A 21981-nucleotide genomic window follows, 5' to 3' on the forward strand; every position below is an offset into this window, starting at 1 on the left:
ACATTGCGCATGGGCCAAAACAACGATCTGTTACACGGTTGACTCCACTCTGAGTCATTGTTTTACATATTGTAATGACTCCATCATCAATATAATATCTAGTGGATTATTGCCCATTTATTTCTTGTCTAAAGACTACAACAAATATATCGGCATCTGTTTAAAACACTAGTATAGAGTTCTCTTTTGAAATTTCATCGGGCCATTTTAATATAAAATTATCCTGCGTTTAATCTAATGTCCCATATTTATTTCCTTTGTGACTATTCAAAATAAGTCTATATTAGCAAATACGAGAGAGAAAGAAAGGCGAATACACTCTCGTTCTCATGGAATCATTACAGCATACCGCTCACCTAGTAAATGACAAACGGCCTCCCTGCGTCCAACGAAAGCACTTCCAGGTTCCAGTATGCCTTGTTTACGCTACAACGTCTGTTTAAGTATGTTCGGCGGGGTCAAAGATCAACATCCTATCCCGGTGATTTTATAAATATGCCCAGCATTAAATATTGTTGAATAATTCTAGAGGTCACTGTATCAAGTATATAAAATGTGAGCCCTTATTCCGCTTTATTGAAAGTAAAAGTTAAAGGTGAGAAATTTTGTTTTGCAAGGCACATAATTATTACCTATCGCTTATAAACAAGAACACGTATATCCCTATATGACATTATGACTAAAAAGTAGTAACTATGAGTAACCATCATCTCGTTAGTGTGGCGGCCATCTTGGAATGGGAAATCACAATTCCCATGATCACTGCATAGCATTATCATTATCATCTTGGATTTCTCACTTAGCAATAAGGCACGATGTTAGGTTGTATCATAGGACATATGAGTAGATAGTGATAAACGTATTTTTAAATAAAGACGATTATTTCTCTGCATCCCTTTGGAGCAGATAAACCACTATATCCGCATTATAAAAACGCCATCCACAATATATGTCAGCTGTACATTCTTTGAGTTAGTTCTGCACATATTAACCACATCACTATGGACCATATTGTCCAAATGGGCATACAATGTCTACCATGAAAAATATAGAATGGCGCAAAAGACACCAATTGCTGCCAAAGATCAAAATGTGAATTAAAATTCGAATTCCTACCGAAATGGGCAGCTGCTGTTGTCAGGGTCTTAATAAAGCTGTATGTTTTAAATACACCTCAGGCATCTAGATCATTTACTGGGGAGGACAAAGAGCATAAGAAAATAAATTGATTACTCAAATCAACCTTTCCCAATCCTCGTTGCTGTTTAATCCTTTCCTGAAGGTATTAAAGCGGGACTTATAAAATTCCTCCCGTTCTTTTCTTTTGATAGTAGCTCTATAGCTCATGTGCATGACCTCAAAACCACACCATTTGAGATCTTGTTATACATGTTTTCCATGATTCAGTGATCTACCAAGGGAGCAGTTCTTTTATTTTTTCTAATAGATTACTTATGTTCTAGAATCCTAGTTCTGATTTCTCTTGACATTTCACCTATGTATCCAAGTTGACACGCACACATAATGAGATATTTCAGATTTTTGGTGCGGCAATTGATGAAATTGGTCTCTGTATGTGTGCACCAGACAATTTCTGATTGTGGGATTTCGTCTGAACAAGAACATAGGTTTTGGCAGTGTCTCATTTTTCTGGTTGGTGATGAGGTGCCAATTTTTATTAACAATATTTTTAATTTTATTGCTAATATTACTGTGATTTGTTACAAATATTAACTGTAATTTGTCACTGGCACCTTCTTTTGGTTTATTTTCAAAGACAGAGTTTCTGTTTAAATATTTGGCTCTTTTATATGCATGTCTAACTAATCTTTTGGGATAGCCTCTGGTTAGGAAATTTTGAGTCAGGATCTCAGCATGTTTATCATAATCTTTAATGTTGGTACAATTAGGTTTTAGTCTCAAAAATTGTCCAGAGGGAATATTATCCCTTTTGCAAGGAGGAAGGTTGCTTTTGTAGTGGAGCATTGTGTTCCTGTCGGTAGATTTGGTAAAAAGCTCCACATTAAGTTTCCCCTCCACGTTTTTTAATATGATGTCTACAAATTCAAATTTTTCTCTATTTATAGTTAATGAAAATTTAAGATTAGTGTCGCCCAGATTTAGCCATTTAATAAACTCTATCAAGTGTTCTTCAGTGCCTGTCCACATAAAAAAACACATCATCCATTTTTCGGGACCACTGCGAAATATTCTCATAGAAAGGTGCCAATTTATAAAAAAAAAAAATTTCCTCAAACTTAGCTACATACAGAAAACCCAAACTGGGAGTTCAGGGGGCCCCCATGCTGGTCCCCATGACCTGTCTGTAGAGATCCTTTTCAAATAAAAATATGTTATTTTTAAGTATCATGGTTACACATTCGACAAACAAAGTCGCATGTGGGGAAAAATCTTCGTCATTCAGTGAAAGCAGATTTCTGATCGTATCAATGGTACTGTCTTGGGGAATATTAGTGTACAATGCCTCGATATCTAAGGTCACAAGGCATTGAGTCCCAGAACAAAAGTCTACATTCTCGATTTTTTTAATCATGGCAGTGATATCTTTGATATATGCTTTTTGCTGTACTGCCAAGGGCTGTAAAAAGACATCAACATATTTACTGAGTGGTTCCGTTAATGAGTTGATGCTGGAGACAATTGGTCTCATGGGGGATCTTCTGCACTTTTGTGAACTTTAGGAAGTCCATATAATGCCAGTATGACGGGATTATCATTCTGCATAAAATTGTATTCTTCATTACAAATAATGCCATCCTCTTTGGCAAAATTTTGTATCTCTTTGATCTTGTGGGTCAGAGTGATCCACTCTTCTGTATTGGGTCTATGGTAATGTTGTTCATTATTCAACAAGGAGTGCATTCTACTGTTGTAATCTGTGGTCTCCATTACTACAATACTGCCCCTTTGTCCACGTGTTTTATTTTCAGATTGAGGTCTTGTTCTAAGGATTTTAAGGCTAATTGTTCCCGTTTATTCAGATTAGTGTTTACCCAGGTTTTTTTGTTGAGCAGATCATCAATACTTTTTTCTACAACACGTTCAAAAACCTCAATGTCTTTATTAACAAGGTTAATCTGTGGGGTCCATGGTGATTTCGGTTTCAGTCCCGACCTGTTATAACTTGGTTTCTTTCTTTCCCAGCGAAGAAGTCATTCAATCTAATTTTTCTAAAGAAGCTTTGTAAATCCCTCTCCAAATTATATTTATCAATAGATAAGACAATGGCATAACCTAGACCTTTCTCTAGAACATCAACTTCATCTTGGGATAAGTCTCCACGTGAAAGATTCAAAATGGGGGCTTTGTCTACTAATATAATTTTTTCTGGCTTCTTGTATTCATTTAGGGACGTTGTTGGAACTGGTTCTGGAGGTTGAAATTCCCTCTCCCCCTCCCTCTTCCCTTTGTGGGTCCAAATTTCTTTTGTCGTTGTTCTGAAAAAAGATAACAACCCTCTATTGGTACTAGGGCCAGACTCTCTTTCTTGGTTCTTGTGATTCTCCTGGTGTGTTTCATTCTCAAAGTCGGAACTCGTATATGAAGTGTCAAAAAACCTCACATTCTTCCTGGGAACATTTCCAGTTGGTTGTATAGGTATTGTCTTTTCGAAGATATGGATATACAGACTCAAGATTATAATTGGAAATATCCTTTCTGAGTTTGTTTGATTTCTTATTAACCAAATATTTCCTATATCCTGCAATATCATTCTGAATTTCACTCAGCTTTGTTTTAGCTTCCTCTAATGCATCTATATCTTTTAATTTGTCTCCATCTCTTCTATCTCCCCTCTTTCTATTATAAGGACTTCCTGGGCAGTTTTGATGATCAGTATATCCAGTCACGACCACATCTATTGGCTCTAAAGGTCCAATTTATTTAACTTATGATTTTTAATGAAAACACCAGGCTCATTATTAACCTTTAATCCTTTGGGGATAATACCCTTTTTACAATATTCTATGAGAAAATCAGCGTGGAGTTTTGTTCTTAAGACCTTCTTTTTCATGTTCCACAACTTTTTCCATTTTTCCTCATTGCTATTGTCTAAGGTAACAGTAGATATATTCTTTGAGGTACTATTTATGATTATTTTTAATCAGGCTTCAGAGTACCCGTATGTTTTTAAACCTTCCATAGACCTTTCAAATGATAGGTGGAAGGTATATAATTACTTCCCAGCTAGCAAGCTGTGCAAAGAATGATCACAAAAAAGGGAGGTACCCTAATGTAAAAATAGGGACAGGGTGAGTACAGTACAAAAGTCAAGAATGTCCCAACGGAAAGGCAGTGTGGTCATAAGAAAAACTTGAGCCTGGATTTAGTAAATAGATGCTATCTAGCTTTTGTTTGTCCGCCGTCTAATGATGATATGTTCGTCTTTATACTAAAGTAACGTGATCACTATCAGGGTGTTAGAGTGGTACCAATATTTACACACTAATCGTGTTAGAAAGCTCCTCTCAAGGCTGTCTGATTTTGACCTAAATAGGTCATAAACATGCTGAAAAGAATGTATTGGAAATGCATGGTTGTCTTATATCACAAGTTCTTTAACCCAGAGAGAATCAGCAGTTTGATAATAAATCAAGGACTATGTACCTTGATCTTAAGGGACTTTTGGGATGACCTACCTAATTAAGATATTTCCCGGTTTCAGTAATAAAAAGTGATTAGGCACCCCTGCAGAATATGGTGAAGGGGCACCTGACACTAGTATATCTAAAAGATATTAATAGACCTGAATTAGAATTGGCCCCCATTAAGCCAGGTAGCCGATCATCAATTGGCACCTCCTTGAGCAGTGCTGAAAATCATCATGAACGGCAGCATGCATTCCGCAAGAGCGCACAGCCATTTGAGTTGATTCTGCTGCGATTTGAGTAGAAAATCTATTTGAGTAGCAGCAAATCTACTCAAATGGCAGCCTTCTCCAATCGCAACCGCTCGTGCCCACCGGCTTTATAAAACGGCACAGGAAAGCTTCATGGTGACTAGAAATCGCGCTAGGGCTCACTCCCACTTGCAAGTGCCCGTTATGGACCCTTGTATTGTTCCTGAGAAGCATGAACAGTAGAAGAATTCTGCCACTCACTGAGTGACGGAATTTGGCAGGATCTCCGCACTATAAATGTAATGCAGAGTTACCCAAATTCCGCCAATTCCATGAGTGGAATTATAAATCCGCTCAGGACTAACTCAGATGCCTCAAATACATTTCTCAATTTTAGTTAACTCAAACTTTAGAGCTGCCATTGTAGGGTAGCTTGTAAACAACTTTAACTGATTTGTTTAAAACTTACACAACATAGTCATATGATTAGAGCTAGTTTTCCTTTGCAGTTAAAACCTTGGGTGAAATACTTTTTTTTAATTTGGACATGTAGCATGGTTTCATACATAATTTGAGGATGAGAATGTTTGTTTCTACCCTAATCAATGTCCTGCACTAAAGTGAACTTGAAAACCATGGTTGGAGCACCAAGCAATTCTGTCTGTTACAAGTGCACTCTAATATTTTATTTTTATCCTGTAATAGAATTGGTAAATGCAGAGCACAGGAAGTTAAAGAAAGCCAGATGGATGGGATTTCCTCAACAAACAGTCTGTCTACTCTATTACTACCTAGAACCACCAAAAACCATCTAAGCATGGCAGAAATGGCTATCAGTAATGCTATTATCATTAACAGCAATGCTATCATATTCAGCAGTATGTTAAAAATCAGCCCCTAAGATAGAAACACGTGGATCTCAGACACCAAGGTGACTTCCTGGTTTGAAGAATAAAAGACATATCTTACAGGTTCAAAATCAGTCAACTTAAGTTATGCAGTAAATAAAAAAAATCTCTTGGGGAGTGCAATGACTTGAGTTACTGATATGGTAGAGGGGTTACCCCTACAAATCGAATAACACAATCTTGTTAGGCCATTATACAGATCATAGGGGACCTCTGCTCACAATAGCAGCAGGAAATCCCTCGCAAAATGGGTGTTAAGTTCAGCAGCAATAACAATTGTAAAGTTAAGAAAACAAAACAATAACATTCCTCAACCAATTTTGTAAAATATAGCAAAATTTAAGGAGCAAAAAAAACAAGACTGGATGAAGGGAACAGGAATTATGAATTTTCAATATAAAAAATCACAAGGTTGTACCTTCTGATTTATTTTAATCCACTTCTTCGAGCTGGAAAAGTTTAAATGCTGAAGCCAGAGAAAGACTCCTAAAGTTGGAAACATCATCATCGAGCTCCCGCTAAAGCTATAGTTTTTGGATCTAAATGCTCCAAGTGGGATAAAGCGGCATTTAATGCTAAATGGGTTGTTTCTTTGTTGGGATACATTTTCCACTTCTTTTAGACCACGTTTTTTCCTTTAGACATCATTGTTTTTTTGTTTCTCATATTTGACCACCTGTGCAAGGCTTGAACCCGTAGCTTGCCTGAGCTCATTAAAGCCAGATAATTTTGCTGCAAGTTCTAGCTGAACCAGTTTTTAGCAAAGTCCCAGTTTTCTCCAGCTGCTTTGAAAGTTCTTTCTGGTTCCTCCTGCAGTCACCAGGCCTACTGGGTTGGTGTCAGGGCATCAGTTCCCTTTCCATCCGGGCTCATGATGGGTCTATTCTCTATGTGTATATGGGCCTTCTCAAAGTCAGTATTCCTTCTCCTTTTTATGAATGGATAAACAGAAGGTCAACCCTCTGACACTTTGAGAGTAATTCAAGCCCCTGGGTGCAGGCTGTACTCATGATACATTAAGTTATTTTCTTTTGACATGGTCGTTTTTCTTCAGATATTGTCATTCCTGGTCCACAAATGTTATGAAGAGATTTTGGGTGAGGAGCCAGTGTACCCATGTACAACAGGCAATGATTGTACAATTTCTCCCTACCTGGAAACAAGACTTATGTACTATAAACAGCAACTAGCTGTGTCAAGGAATGTACCAAGACAGGCCAAATGTCACCAATCCTTAAAAAATCAAAGGTAGACCCAGAAACCCTAGCCCATTATAGATCTATAACACACCTACATTGACATAGCAAAGCCATTGATAAATGCATGGCAGTCCAATTGTACAAATGCTTACATGACAAAGCTTTGCTATCTCCATCCCAATTTGGCTTTATAGAAGGCCATAGCACTGAAACAGTGATGGTGGAGGATAGACAATATTTGTCCCATGGAAGATAAAGACAAGGAATTTCTACTGATCCTTTTCGACTTATCAGTGGCCTTGGCCACAGTTGATTATGATATACTTCTGAATATGTTGGTAGCAAAAATAGACTTCAGGGACTATTTACTAAACTGTTTAAGGTCCTTTCTTCTTGGACACTCCCAGTTAGTCAAGCTCGGGAATTTTATTTCAAATTCTGAATAACTATCTTGCAGTGCCCCTCAAGGCTCTACTCTCTCCTCTTTACATATACATTGTGCCCTTATGACTGCCTCTGTAAGAGTTAGGCATAAGGCTCCACCAAGTTATACAAGAAAGCGATGGTTTGAATACTTTAATCAATCTCAGCCACTGGTAATTACTCAGGGCTGTATCCCAGTACATATTTATTTTACAAATCGTGCCACCTCAGTTTGGATCCATCCATATACAAATCAATCTTGACCCTGCTTCAATAGGAACATCCGAAACTGAACTACTAGGCCAGGTTCTCCCTGACCCGAATGTATACATAAATATGTAGGTAACTGTTGAGAATATGGGCAAATAATAAAGAGAGGAATGGAAGGACCCAGATCAAGATCTATATCAAAAGCAATTTAATATTATCAAAAATACAAATAGCACATGAAACTTGATTAAAGTACAATCAATAAATACATGGTCTTAAATTAATTGTTAATTTTTTTACATATTTTTAAAAAAAACGATATGTGACTCCATTTAACAGATGCTAGATCAAGCCTGAATGTTCACTCCCACTCTCACATTCATACTCCTAGAATTGATACAATGGGTTTGTGGATTTGTAAGGGAACCAGACCTATAAAGTGTACTAATGCATCTTCATTCTATAATTAAGTAATGATGTGTATCCGTTCCCTTTTTAATACATTATATGTTAATGGCCCAGTAACAACCATAGATATTTCAATATATATCCATGGCCAAACAATCTAGTTCTTCAGGCTTGTCCAAGTAAGATGGAGAGATATCAATTCAGCTAAGCTGATTAGATAGAAACATGTGCATCTACAACATGGTTAATAGAGTTTGACCGATTGTGACCTACGCGCGTATCGGCTCTACAGTCTTCATCAGGAAGCCATGATGAATAACATCTATTTCCACAATTGTTTATCACTTAGCGGATGAAAGGTGACAGGAACCTCTCTCTCTAGATGTGGTATGCCCAAATGTGCAACAGGAACTGTTCAAAATTAAATATATTTGTAAGCGTTATCATTAAAAGCTTTCCGCTCTCCTCTATCCGGTGCTTAAAGTTCTCCAAGAGTCAAAGAGACAGCCCACGGCTGAAACACTGATGGTGTGGCAATGTGTACCATGAGATTAAGTTCCTGCAAGCATGGTGCCTGGATAACGTGTTAAGCCAGTATGAGTCCCAGGAGCAAGGTATAAAAAGTTCTGACAGAGCAAATTCAGGGCATCACCAGTGCGGATTAGCCCATAGGCTTAATCACCTGAAGCATCCTAAGAATAGTTTCACCCTGATTGGGGCACTTCAATTAAGAGTAGCTTGGTTCCAGTGGAACAGTGAGCACAGGAGCCATGCCTGAGCATACCTGTCACACTTAGGGTGTAGCACTGAATTATACAAAAAAGTGAGTGGTGCAATGCTTGAATCAGTCTCAACAACTGGTAATTACTCGAGACCACCTCCCAATCCATTGGTATTGTGCACACCATGGCACCTCAGTTTGGACCCAGCCATATGCTAACCATTCTTGGCCCTGCTCCAATAGGAACAATCCATACTGAACTGCCAGGCCAGGTTCTCCTGTAACCAAAACATAAGCAACCCAAAAGACGCAAGGCAAAATAACAATGGGTTGGAATGCTGCTACAAGCAATTGCCAGGGGTTAGACTTATTACAAGCATTCCTATGTTCATCCTTCGTGTATTTGATAAGGCTCCACAGTACATGGATGACACTCAAGTTTACTTAAAGCTGTCTTTGATCCGTGATTTATTCCCACCCGGCAGAGGTTTTCAGAAATGACATGGCTGAATAAAACCAATCTGGCTGAAATGTAATCATCAGATGTCAAAGTTTTTAGTAATCTCCCATCAATCCAAATATAATAGCAGAATCAATAGACTTTCGCTGCTAGATGTCACTATCTGCGACTGCCAAATCACTAGGGTTCGTGATAGACCCTTCTCGATCAGTGTAACCTCAAGTGAACAAATTAGTTCATTCCACAAACTATCATCTTTGCCAATTCAAAAGAATAAAATCCCTTCTCTCCGATGACCAGCTGAGGACTTTAGCCCATGTGTTAATCACCTCAAGAATTATTAAGGACAAAGCAATATTAGCAAGCTTTTCAGCAAGCATGTAATACCCCATAAGAGCTATCTTTAATTGTATTGCTTCCTTAATTGCAGAGAAAAATAATTCTGATCATATAACTTCAGTTCTGAGATATTTTCATTGGCTACCATCAGAAGCTCGGCTATCCCTAGAAATCAGCTGGATCGTGTTCAAAGTTCTACACACAGGCATACCAAGATACCTAACTTTACCAAGCACTGGGCTATGACTTGGTTTCAGGAGCCTGGGGTTGAACCTTGGAGCTGTGCCGACATTGATCCATGAATAACACAGCAACAAGGCCTGTCTTCCAGCATGACCAACTCTTACCCTTTCTGATGAATATGGAAATATGAAACACGTGTGAAGGGTTAGCACGCACTGCCTGTGCTTAACCTTGAAAGCAACCACCCATCTACAGTTAGTAAAGTTATATGCACCATCAGGCATTTGGGGAGAACTTGTAGAGTTTTGTCAGCCAAAGTAGAACTCCATTCTTTTTGATTAATGTTATTATTATCCATGTGGGTGAAATGTAAGCTTCTTCCTTAAGAATCCAGCATGCATGTCAATGTACTAAACTAAACCATTAGAATAACATTGCAAATTCAGAAATCCACAAAAGCAAGTTTAATAAAGTTGATACACAAACAGCAACTAATCTGACATTTTACCCAAAGTATCCCAGATGATCAAACTTTCAATATTTACTGCTTCCATAAAGTTTGATTGATGGCATTTGCAGCTTGTTGTTTCTTTCCCTCTGTTTACTCCAGTTAAAGGTAATTATTATTTAATGCAATTCGAGGTGATTAAACATATATCACTTAATCCTTATTTGTGATCAGACATGTATGAGTAATTGAGCTAATGTTTGACATTTAATTAAAATTCACTGAGTTGAGCTGAGCTGACTAGAAAAATTGCAATAACTTTAACTACCCGACTCCAATAAAACAAACGTTAAGCTTCTTTTCAACTTATGACAGGTACAATAGCTGTGCTTAATTTGTGCCTGCGGTTGCAGATAATGTGCACCAACATTTCTGAGGCCCTGAACTTCTTTTTCTTCATCAGACTTTGCCCTAGACGATGAGAGGGAAAGCATGAAAAGTGAAAAAGAAAGAGGAAGAAAAATGTAGGAAAACACGAACAACGACAAAAAGCGGGAATGAAAACAAACCCAGCAAGAGGCTGATAAAGATAGTGGAAGGTGTTCGAAAAAAGAGAATTGAAATGGGATCAATATGAACCAGTCTTGCTATTCACTAATCGCAGTATTCAGCAACCCCTAAGAACAATTTTACTGCCATACAGTTATTCATTTATTTTAGAAAACACGTACTGCATATTAGATGTAGCTTGCCTAATGCAGCAAAAGAACATTCTCTTTGAGTGGCGGTTGTTGAATGATAAATCCATAGGTCAAGCTGTGACTTTCCTCTCTCTTGCTAAGCCCATGCATATAACATATGGGGTATTTTCTCAAGAACGGGCGATAATCATCGCCAACCTAGGTTAACGTACTTTCACATAACGCCCTCTATCGCTGAAAACTAAAGCTGTGTTAACAACATATTCTCTACACGCCGGCAACAGGTAATAGTATTCCGATAACGTGTTAAATCTCTGCGCTAAAATTACCGGGACGCCGATAAAAACGGAACCCAAACTTGAAAAAAGTGGTGATGGGCCGAAAAGCGATAAAAAATCAACGGTAAGCAGCGCCAGGCATCTATTCTCACGTCAGGCAGAAACAATCATCGTAAAAGCTGAAAAAAACAACAACTGAGAAGCACCTTGGAGGAAGCTGGAGCAACTACAGAGGCCAATCAGAGGACCCCACAAACCCCCGGTGGACCAGCCAGTGACCTCGGGGAAGGAGAAAGGCAAGGAGAAGAAGAAGAGGAACCCTCATTCTAGTCCGCAGGCAAACAAGATCCTGATTACAAAGGTGATAGAACACCACCAACAACTGTTCATCATCTCCACTGTGTCATTGGCAACTAAAAATGCAATATGGTAGTCCGTCTTGGCCAAGGTGAATGCAATTGGAGTGAAGTGCCAAGAAGCACTGGAATGATGTGAAGCGCAAAACCAAGCTGAAACTCGCTAACAACCGGAAAGCAGCAATGCAGACTGGAGGTGGGAGTCCAGTGCCACAGCAGGAACTGGAGGAGATGGAGGAAATTATGTCCACAGTCATCAGTGGGGAGACGGTGGCAGGAGTTGGGGGACTGGACACTGCTCAACATGACCTGACCCAACAGCAACAGGGTGAGTAATGACCAGGGACTGGAGGGACGGGGGAGATGGACACAATGGCACGCATGCACATTTAAGTATAGCACAATGCACACCCACAATGACTCTGGATCATATCCCTGTTATCCTTGGCATACTGCAGCACACATAGAAACAGCAAGTAGGACCCCATCGACAATGTGCCCAGAGGGGGCCCTCTCCACACATCACTAATCTCACAACAAACCCATGCACATGTGCTGAACCCAGCAAAGCTGCTGGTCCATGAGCCAAACTGACAATGCATGATGATTAGCATGGCTTCTGAACAATTATCATGACATGGTGCATGCCACGACACTGAGGTTACTGAGTGTAGACCACATCCGTAAAGGAACAGGTCACACTCTGACACATCGCGTGCACAAACAACACCTGACACCATCACCCTTACATCCATTTCCTCATATTGTGGGACTTGAGTCACAGGGTGCATCCCTGCATCAAGGTGGTTCATGTCTGACCCAAATGACACCTGAAATGTCATATTTGACCCCAAATGATACCCGGTTGTCTTATTTTGGACACCAATGGCAGCCTTCATGTCATGTTTTTGTACACATGTGGTACACGGATGAGTGGGATTACGTACTACATTTGACACCCTGAAATGGCATTTCGAATAAGTGACACCCTAAACAGCCTCTCTGTACAGAGGTGACATACCTACCATCTTTTTGATATTCGTGACACTGTTAGCACTTAATGTTGCACTTACACTTGTCAGAATGATGTTTTTTGATGCAGAAGACTGACATTCACACAGGAATTGTGTGTTGCAATGAATTTATTTGCACATGATATTTATCTAGTCATTTTGTACTGTTCCATGATTGCTAAGGACAGTCACAATGTGAGGTGCTCATGCAAACAAATTGTTTATGATTGTGTTCCTTCGGGCTATTCCTGCTGAAGCTGCAGTGCGGTGTGGTCCACCTCCCTCATCTTCCTCATCATCGTCCAGTGCATCTGGTACCTGGATCCATGGGCATTGTTGCGTACACATGTTGCGTACACATATGTTGTGCAATACACAACATGCAATGATCATCTTGCACACTATTTCTGGGCTATACAGGAGTCTTCCACCTGTGATATCAAGGCACCTGAAACGTGACTTTAACACACCAAATGTGCGCTCAACAATGCCCTGGGGCGTTTGTGGGACACATTGTACTGCCTCTGGGCCAGGGTGTTCGGGGCTCTGAGGGGTATCATCAGCCGCAGAAAGAGTGCATATCCTTTATCACCTGTGAGAGATAAGTGAGATTAGTGTTAATTGGTTGTTCTGTCTTCTGTGTTGGCAGACTGACAGGTTTTGTGGTATGTGATTTGTGCGAAGGATGGTTATCCTTTTGAGCCTATAGTGGGCAATGACATCCTCTGGCGTTAAGTCTCTGAGGCTGGTGCATTTTCAGAAGGTGTGCTGTCTTGTTCTGTGCTTGTTCTGTGCTTCCTCTGTGGTAGTCCAGGGGGGGAGGTCCTGGGGTGGGGGTGGTCCTGGGGGTGGTGGTGGTGGCTGTTGTGGCCATCTTGGGTCTCTAAGCTGCATGATTAGCAGCTCCATGGCATTGGTTGGTCTTCAGATGTGGCTCTGGGCTCGTCCTACTGAGGACCATAAAAAAGCAGGTCTTAAGTCCCTGCTGCTAACGTGCTTTATTGCCTGTTTTTGGCCCGCATAGCTGATCTGGCTGGTCATTGAGAATATAGCAAAGTGATGTTATTGTGAGTTTTTGGACGGGTACTCCTACTCTGCATATGATTAGCGTTAGTTGTCGCTGTCAACCTTGGCGATGTTTTTGGGGGCAGTTATCTCAGGTAAACTGACGATGTTGGCTGTTAGCGCAGGCTTGTGAATAGGGTGATAAATCTATCGGCACGCTCGTGGCAGAAAAGTGCCGCTAAATCCGCGATGAGTCCTTGAGAATATGCCCCTATGTGCTTCACAGTTTCAATGGTACTTAAACACACTCTGGGGCTTATTAACAAGCCCCCTGCGCTGCTGTGTGTCACTTTTAATGTGAGAAAAAGTGATGCACCAGCAGCGCACGGGGCTTGTAAATAAGCCTCTCTATTTTTAGAGCAATCCCTCTCCAGTTACACTTGAAACAGGATTATGCAGAATCTGTGATTGAGAATAAGCCTAGCTGTCATTCATAGAATGATTCATTTGAATACAGCACAGGGGCACCACCAAGGCATGCCTGAAAGCCAACTTTAGTATCTTTTTTTGTTGCTTTCATAATTCACCGGTGGTAATGTTAGAGGGAGAGGTAAACCAGCTTAATGGCACAATGTAAAGCGCCAGGTTGCAGTGTCATTGGGAAACAGTGGAGAGAAAGCAAGTAGCGACGAATTATACTAGAGAAGCAGCATGAGAAAAACTAGAGAGGGAATGATGCCTGTGGAGAGAGAGAGAAGGGAAAGAATAACAGAGAAGAAAAAGTAAGAAAATGTTCACAGGAAGGATAACCAAAGAGAGATAATTTATGCTGAGAAATTATAGCATAGGTAAAACCAAGAGTTATATGGAAAACAGGAAGTTTAGAAGACAGTTGAGAGGAAAGATAAAAGAGCAGAGGCAGACACCTCATAAGGAGCATGACAAAGGGCCTTTACATCTGTAGTCTTCCCAACTTTTTTACTTTGATTTATATTAAATGACCTTTTCAGCATACATTGGGTTCTGGGTGCTAGGAAACATCAACACAGTTTACAAAGCATGTGATCTGACCTCTAAATTGGTAAACTCCAATTGAAAAATGTATTTTTTAAATAAATTCACAGTGATATGTCACAGAAAGTGTGTCAATGACATGATGTTGATTGTTGCACGTAAATTTCATTGCACATTTGCACAACCAAAATGGGTCAAGAAAGCTATTGCCCACCCGAACACCCCGCCGTATTTCATGCTAATCTCTCATCTCCCTATTCTTACCAATATCTTGGAGGAACTCTTCTCTAGTAGAGACAATGATCTTCTAGACCTGTCAGACATTGTTGACAAGGTTAAGAAGACCATCCTCCTCACAATCTGGTTGCGAGGTCTCAATCTCCAGTAGTTCAGGTCCTTCCTCTCCACCCAGTGCGTCATATAAACAACTGAGATTTCTCAATTATTCATGTGCTGTTCTCTCCCCTTCTTGTAAGGCAGGACAGCAAATTTGAACTCTGGATTGCGTGACATTTTTGGTCTTGGCTTTCACTTTTGTAATACCTTTTCTGTTGGATTTTAATAATGCATCAATTTTGGTGACAGTGATTTCTGATGGAATAATGTAGCAACGTCCTCTTGTGAGCACTGACATCATATAGTAAGTTGAGGGGCTGCTGCCTTGTGTGTTTCTTATTTAATGACCTTTAACGACATTGGCTTATCCCTATCGTCTTTTTTATGCCTTAATTCTGAAATCACAAAATGTGCTTACGTAATTTTTTAACCACGAAGGGTTACAATCACAATTTTGTGCTGTACCTGTGGGTCTTTATATTGGAAAAGGATTCTAGGACCCAGATTTAGAAAGATGTCACAGAACTCAGAGCAGCAGCAAAGCTGGGTGATTGATCGAGAGAGTAGGAAGGCACCATATCTACAGAGATGAGGCACTCTTTTTCATTCTCCCTTGCATGGGTGCAGAATCATGATACCTAGCACCACGCACACATATTTGCACCATATTGATACAGTGTTTGGGGGATGTGTAGCAAAGGTTTTGTACTGGTACAGTAACCTTCCAGTACAAAATACCATAGATCCAATTTAGAGCTTGGTGGTCAGGTTGCTCCATCACAAACATGGCAGATATCGTGTCCAACGTACATATCCTATAAATTGGTATTTATTTTTGGGCCATTTCCATCTGTGTTTATCCATATTTATTTTTTGGCTATTTTATCTGTATTTATCCATATTTATTTTGTGTTTTGGTATAAATTAAGTTGTAAAACTGTACATTTCCATATCTATTTAACTGATAGACGCGCACCTCTTACTTTGAGGTCTGTCGTGTTTTAGCTATTTAAGCTGCCAAATATTACATAACAATACATCCATTGGTAAATACTAGCATTATACCATAAATTTCTTATTTAAAGAAATGACATCCTTTTTTTTAATTAACCATGCTGTTCATCTGCTCAGCTTCTGGCCTATAATTCATGGTAGGCATTACGTAGAGTCACTTAAAAGAAGCAACATTTTTTGTGTTTATCCACTTTTAAAAATAAATACAGACAGAAAACACATTGTTTTCTGTCTGTATTTATCTGTAAAAATCCGTAAAAAAATGGAAAACTGGGAGCCTTACCTATAATGCACTTTTCATACAGCAGCCGAGATATCCAACTCAGTTGTGATGGAGTAACCCATCCACCAAACTCTAATTCATTCTCTCTGTTTAGATAAACTTTAACACTTTTCCTTCATTTGGATGTCTGGTGTACAGTGCATCACACATGCAAAGTCGGAAAAGTTAGCAGAAATAAATGCATTTAGCCTTTTAAAATCTACTTCAAAGTGTCTCGCACTGGTGTTATTTTTGGGCAAAAAGCATGTCCACTATTGATAGTAAAAACCATGGACGCGCCTTGAAGCACAGTGATGCTTTGCGCTGCTGTGCACAACTTTCAAGCAATTTTCCAGTGCAAAATCTAATTTTCCAATTTCTGTGATGCACACTCAGCACAAAATGTTTGCAAATCTGAGCTGTGTCAACATGTTGTGCCACATTAGGGCCTGAGCTAAACTTCAGTGGGTTCCCAAAACAGGTGGTTACATAGGTACTAATATTAGACTGTACATTTAAAAGACCATTTTTTTCAACCTGAACCAGAGCTACCTTTTTTTTACAATCATCGTTCTACCCAGGATGGGGGCAGTGGGTATGAGAGAATATCTGTGCACCTTGTGTTACTTTTCGGACGAGAAAGAAGCACAATACATACCTGAATTCCAAAGCAAAACGCTTCAGTGGTTTTGCAATAAAACTGCAAATATAATAAAATCGCATCAAGTAAATGAAAAGCGATTCTCTTTCCTGTTCAGCTGCCTAGAGACGCTGTGCAGGTTAATCTCTAAAAGCACGCCAACAAGCGAGGTTTTTCTAAGATTGGAGGCACACAATAGCGGTGATCAGGAAAACTGCCTTCCAGAAGCCCTTCTTGTTGATTATGAAGGAATCAATGCATAGAAAGTGGAGAATGCAATACTGGAATTGCACTTTGATGATGCTTCCCCTTGTGAAGCGTGTCTGATTATCCTTGTGACTAAAAAGGCCCAAGCAACATTATGCTGGAGTGAATTCTACTCAAACGCATTTAGCAATCAATGCCGGCTAGTGGTAACTGCTTTGATGATAGATGGCCTGACGATGCAATCAGGTAGCGTGAGAAGGCTCCTTTATTGATATTCTGATAGTTCTAAATTGAAAGACCTATGTCACACCTATAGAAGACAGATATACAAGTAAGGTACATCCAGTGCCTGGAAAAATAATCTTTAAAGGCGTTCATAGAGCACAATGCTATTCAACTAATCTTGGTTGGTATAAAATGCAAAGGCTTGTGTTACATTTGTAAATCAACAAATGTATGTATAATGTATTATATCTAATGCAGAGGTATGAGCATGAGAAGTTTCAGGTTTACTATCCACTTAATTTCTCCACCTCATATGTATTTTCCTTTATGGGTGGATTAAATATTAAGTGTTAATATCCAATCAATCCTTGGGCTCAGCATGGAGGAATCTCTTTCACAGGGTCATGGAAGACATCAGCATTCATGCTCATCCTGTTCTTGTGTTCTGTGGCATGATCACCTGTAGGTGACAATGCAGTGCCCTTCCTATCTTGAATGATAGTACAGCGCTGGCTATGAACACTTTGAATTGAGCGAGAAATAATGAACTTCATGAACCATCATGCTAGAGGTAATTTCGTTGGAGCGTGTCTGGTGCGCTCCCACCCCTTGAACAGTGCCCTTCCTATCCTTGACCTCTTTAAAAACAGCTCGCTCTTCATTATAGGTCCTAAATATAATGAAATATGTGGCTGTGCTTTCTCACACTACAATGTGTCACGTATAAGGATGCCAGCTTTTTTCAATGTTGAGTGAGGAACATATGTCCTGTACTGGCTTTCTTTTTACAAATCGATGTTATGAACTGGTGGGATGGGAATGTCCCCTGCATGGTGTATAGCCATCTTCCCCTTCTCGGAGTGCCCAAATGCTTGAAGCTGTTATGCAGGATTTCAATTTCGTCCCTAGCCTTAAACGTATCTAGTTTGTGTGCAGAAGTCTAAGCTTGTCCTTTGCACTGAGAGTGGTCATGGACCTCCCATGTAATCGAGAGGAGCGCACCAAGTGTGCACTCGTTGCTTGATAGTGGGCCACTGCATTGGCTTATCAAGTAGAGTGGTGGTGGTAGATTCTTGGGTTTTTGAATCCATAGTTGGGAGGAGACCTTTTATGAGACCAGGCAAATGTTTAAATATGCTAGCATAATTCGCGTCATTTCTGGAATTTTGTGTTACCCTTGCTATGCGAGATTCCTGTAATTATGTCTATATGCCACGTTGCTTCAGTAAACATTTTTGTGCAAGTATGCAGGAATGACATGAGCAGCTGTCACTTGCACTGCTTATGTTTTTCACACTCATTTCCTACCTTGAAATGCATCCTAGAGTCAAATATTGACACAAAGATACATTTTGGGCTAACTGATGGATTTTTATTTTGTGTAATTTTGTGCAATTTTCCAAAACTTCTGCATAAATATGCAAAAGAAATTCTGTGAATTTCGCACACCCCTAATTTTTATATGTGCCAATAATAGAGGTCTACTGGCTCACCATTTCTGCTTCTATGTGCTAACCGGGTCCCAGCACAAACTTTCTTGCGTATGTGGCTTGCATGATACATGCATTGTGTGTGCGAGGGACCTAGAGTAATGGAGGCTTCTGTAGTACTGCCATTTAGTAGATGGTGAAGGTGAAGGGTGGACCTCCTATGTTCAAGGTGAAAAGGACCCCTCATATGAGTCCCGTGTTGTTTTCCTGTTTTGGATGCTCCAGGCTGAAGACTGCTGTGAGGAGCATCACTCTACACAAAGGCTGTGTCTGGAGAATTGCCTGGAAAGGATTATTTTTTCCCCCTTTTAATTGTTTCTATTGGCATTTATCAATAATAAATAGCACAACAACAACAACAGCCATGCTGAATTGAAGAGTGGCCACATACTGCCTCTATCGAAACCATATACATTATGCATGTTGTAATCTCAACAGTATCACATTGAGGGTAGGACCTAAAACAGACCCTGTAGGATCAGAATAATGGCAGTAGAAATACAATAGCATTGCAATCTGATACAGAAAAACAGAGTTAACTGACACATAATTGGGGGTGCCCAAAGTGGCTGAGGGCCACAGATGATGGCTGGCCCACTCTACCAGCATCTTCCCACCCCTGTCCAGCACTGGCAGTAGTGAGTCAGAGTTCCTCTACTGAAGGAAAGAGGTGAAGTTTGCAGTAATTAGTTGCTCCTGACAGTATGACACTTTGCTCAGCCGTGCTCTGATGGTCAGTGCCAGCTTCCTGTCCCAGAGCTTGCTTACCCAGAGGTTGGCTAGTAGAACCAGCATGTATAGTTGGTGTATCTTTCAAGTAGCTGAGCAATCCTACCTCGAGGTGTTAGCGATGAACCAGTGACTGTGTGAATAATAGTTCTAACCTCTCTTCAAAAATCTTCCACTTTCCGGCTGTCCTACGCCAGATGGATAAAGGTGGCCTGTGCCAGTGGAAGTCAAGGACCACCCGATTTTGAAAAGTTGTAGCGGTGTGCCATATAGTCGGTGTATATATTTGAAGTATACAAGCCACAGCTCATAGTGTATAAGCTGAAGCTGATAGTATGTGATAACAGTTCTAATTGACTGCAGCAAAAGGCCCATTGTTCATCTGACAGGGAAGAGTCTAAGTCTGCGTTCCCTTCATCTCAAGCCTTACTGGAAATGATTGGTGAAGAGGTTTGCATATTATTATATAGGGGGTATACTTAGTTTACACGGTGATGAGCAGGTGAGCATATGTTTCAGTGCCGGGAGGGTCAGTGGGAGAGCAGGGAAGGTATCATGTAGAGGGCGACATGGAGCACATAATTGATAGTATAATAATGTGTCAAGTAAGGTGGGCTGAGGATGCTGAGCCATATCCCAAGATGTCCATTTCAGAGGCTACTCAGTGATGAAAGGTTGTGTAGCATCTGTAAACAGGAATAAAAAGGATTTGGACCAGTTTATTTGGATACCTGAATGTGCTCCAAAGCTCACAAAGTCGCATGTCAAGGGGACCAAGTTCATGTGCGTAGATGGTGAAGTTGTCCGCATACATCAAGAACACCAATCCACTAGTTGTAAAGTTGATACCCCTGTTCGCATGCCATTGACGAGCTTCTCTGCCAGGGGCTCCATGGTGATGGTGAACAGAAACAGCAACAATGGGCATCTCTGACGTGTGCCACAGTAGATCAGAAAGAGAACAGAGATAAGCCCATTTAAACGCACTTGAGCAGCGGGAAAAAATAAAAAAGATGAACCTGGTAAATGAATAGTAGACTTATCCACAAACATGCATGCAGTGGAAACAGATATGCCTATTCTCAAGAATCGAATACCTTAGTGGCATCTAAAAGGGCAGCAATTGTGGAGATCTGGGTGTGCAGGTGGTACATGGCAGCAAAAATGGCATGGAGGTTGTGCAGAGTGGAGCAACCGGGGATGAAGCCTGACTGGGCCAGCCTCAGGATCAGGGGCAAAAGGGGTAGCAAGCAATTCACGAGCCCCTTAGCGTATATGTTATTGTAAATTGTAATTTTTTTAAATGGAAGGGGCTATAGAAATTCCAGAACTCAGCTGGTTTGTCCGGCTTCAGAAAAGTTGGAATGACTGCCTCTCCTAATTAGGGGGTAACAAGCTTGTGGCCAGGGAGTATTTGTACATCACCAGAGGGGCCAGTAACAGGCACACTCCTTGTAATAGGACGTTGTAAGGTCATCAAGCCCTGGTGCTTTGTCCCCAGGTAGGCCCTTGATCACCTGCACTATTTTCTTCATTGTGATTGGTGAGGCTAAGTATGCCCTGTGGGAGCGGTCTAGCCGGAGCAATTGTAAAGAGTCTAAATATGCTGTGAGCTCAGCTGAGCCGAGAATCAGGGTGGCTTTAACTCCATCCATGCTCATGATGAGCTCAGCTCATCATGAGGCACAGTGCTCCGGTGCTCTGAGCCGTAGAACGCTCACGCGCGGGGATAATTCCCCTGCTGTGCTGAGCGTTCCACGGGAACGGGTGTGGTCATGACGAGCTCAGCTCGTCATGAGCACACGAGCACTGTGCCTCATGACGAGCTGAGGAATTACCCCCGCTGCAAAGAGGTTAAAAAGTTGTGAATGGATAGAGGACATCACGCCCTGCAACCCCAATGGGGAGGAGATTAGTTGGAACAGCTCATTCTAGAACTCTACCACAAAAGTGCAGGTGTGCAGTTTGCAGAGTATCTCTGCACATGTCTTGCCTTGGCACAGCGAGGGCCAGCACAGGTAAACGTGGTGGGGCGGGTGAGATGAGGGGGAAGTCGACAGAGAGCAGAATAGGTATAATTAAATAAATAAATAATACCTATTCCATCGTATGTCAGCTTCCCCCCCTGCTGCACCCTGCCCCACCTCTCACCGCATTTACCTGTGCCAGCCGCCACTGCCCTGATTGTTCCCCTTCACCAAACCGGAGGTCCTGAGCTTCTCTGTTAAATTACAGGACTAACCGGGTTGCCACTTCCTGGTACTCTGATATTTTGTCTCGGATACTGGCCAGTATAATCGCTTTTTTTGGAGTTGAAAAACTCAATTTCCAGGGCTCGGATTTCACTCTTTAACCTGGATAGCATCCCATGGAGAGCCTTGATGACTCCAGAATGCTTAGCAATACATACTCCTCATATTACTACCATAAATGCCTCCCACAGTGTGTATAGTGATTCTACCTCACCTACATTATACTCAAAGTATTCTATTATTGCTGCATGAACCTCTTCTCTAAACACTGCATTCCGTAGTGCTATCGATGGTAGATGCCA

Source organism: Lissotriton vulgaris, chromosome 8, assembly GCF_964263255.1.
Source record: "Lissotriton vulgaris chromosome 8, aLisVul1.2, whole genome shotgun sequence".
Lineage (NCBI taxonomy): Eukaryota > Metazoa > Chordata > Amphibia > Caudata > Salamandridae > Lissotriton > Lissotriton vulgaris.